This window comes from Trichoplusia ni, chromosome 27 (genome assembly GCF_003590095.1).
Source record: "Trichoplusia ni isolate ovarian cell line Hi5 chromosome 27, tn1, whole genome shotgun sequence".
Classification (NCBI taxonomy): domain Eukaryota; kingdom Metazoa; phylum Arthropoda; class Insecta; order Lepidoptera; family Noctuidae; genus Trichoplusia; species Trichoplusia ni.
Window position 1 is genome coordinate 1,867,154 of NC_039504.1, and position 2,304 is coordinate 1,869,457.

Here is a 2,304-nt window from a genome sequence, read left to right on the forward strand (position 1 = left end):
CCGCAAGATTTTAAATGCTTCGATCCTCTTTAGATTGTTATAGAAATGTTTAAATGCAATCCTAGACAAAAATATTTAAAATTACCTAATATTTAATTAATCATTTACTATTGATGATACCTTTATCATGTATCAAATGCTTGTTAAAATCAAATTATACATATAATTGTCGATATCATTTTATTTATTTATGAATTTAAGACAGGTAGCTTCACAGCTGGCAGTACGTTACACAAAATCATCATACAAAAAATTACGCCAATAATTACTTTACTAAAAACAATGGACAGAGAAAATTCTGCTTCATCTTCATTAAACTTTTTAGCACCAACAGACGTTCAGAAACCCCAACAAGTTTTGTGTATAAACATTTTCAGTCAATATCGACTGTCTAGAATTGATTAACAATAAATAGTTGAAAAATAGTAGTTGCGTGTCAAGGTACCATACCGATAAGAGGTTACAACGTCGGGCGAACTATTCGATTAGAAATTCTAGAACATTTCGGATGTTGAAAGTCATAAAATTGTCTTTATGTTTGAACTTCTCGAAAGTACCTATCGCAGCCAATATTTATTTTGTTGGGAGCGTTTTAGAATATTTACATAAATATAGCATAACGTTTGAAGTTTTGTTTTTCTTTTCGTAGATTAGACTGGAGTAGTTGCAGCTGCTATGCTGTATTCGGTTTATTGTATTTACGGTTGTCTGGCTATTTTGAAGCCATTATGCGGCAGAATAAGTATAGACAGCTATGATATGTAATGAACAAATATTTTTTTTGAATATTTGGCAAAAGTAAAACTTTGCATTATGCAATTAATTAATACGAATAATTTTAAAACAAAACCAATGCAGACATTGCAATGACAGAACTTCCGAAAAACAAAAATGTTTTGTCTCTACATTTTTCAGTACCAGCATAAGTAATGCACAGCTTAAAAGTATGTTTGTTTTACGATTTTCTACCAGTTTTCTAAAAGCACAAAAGAATATTACAACGTTTTTTAGCTTAGTGAATATGAATGTAAATGAAAATACACTTTAATTATGAACTACCAAACTCGGTGAACAGATCAATCTTCCAAACATTTCTTGGTCACAATATCAATTTTTTTAATATCTTGTGATTAGTCCATCAAGTTTTATCACTCGTCAAGTCATCGTTACAAAAGATAGGCGACATTTTGTTGGGAAAGGCTAATCAATAACCAATCGAGCTCATTATTTGGTGAATACCATATGCCAATGGTAACTGCTTTGCTGCTTTACGTGCAGTCTATTCGAGAAGAGCATTTAAATATTTGACAGCAGGCGTCAATTCCTCCTCTCTGTATAGGCAGATTATCGTTATATTTCTTTTTAAGATATTTCATAGCTTGAGGCCGTCGGAAATTTGATTCTCAATGTTTCCTCAATACAGAGAAAATCATACACCGCGGAGTCGCTCCAAAAACTCAGTAATCCGTAATCCTGAGATTATCGTAAGATATACAATTCCGTTTTACACCAATATTTGCTTATCAGAGTGTTACTGATTTACTTCGTCACGGAAAATATTCTTGTAAGCCCTTGTTGTGACATAAATATTGTAAACGGAAAAGTTTGTGGGTATGTTGAAACAAATACTTTTCACGATGACAAAAAAGTGTGGCTGATATTTGATCCTTTACTCATTATATTTTCTATAGCTTTATCATAAGTATTTTCAGCCTATATTTCTAAATTTCTGGGCGTACGTATCGTAGGCTTGTTCGTTATATTTTCATTTGCACCCAGTCCTGGCCCATGTGTCTTTTGATGTTGTCCAACTAAAACATTGATGGACGTCCGGGCGGTCTGGTATTAGTGCACCGTCTCCATTTTATTAGACGTCTAGTCCACCGACTAGGTTATAAAGTTCGGGATATGTCTTGCCCTGTTCTGTCCTAAAGCCTATACATATAAACTAAATAAATATGTCTAAGTGCAAGTCAATTTTAACTTTATATACCTCTATGTAAGTTTATCAAATGTTATAATTTTTTCGGAGCTCTTTTTGTTCAGTAAACATCATCTGGCTGTTAATTATGTTGCAAAGGATAGCAGGCATTTTATAAAGGAAAACTAATCAAGCTTTAATTGTGGATGTCAAAGACTATTCAGTAAGAATACCTGTTTTGAATCTGCTTCTGTCGGGGCCGTAGCTCAAATGGTAGAGTGCTCGCTTAGCATGCGAGAGGTACCAGGATCGATACCTGGCGGCTCCCAACGTTTTTTTAACAAGATCTGTGCTCGAATTATATTTTTTTATCGTTATTTGTG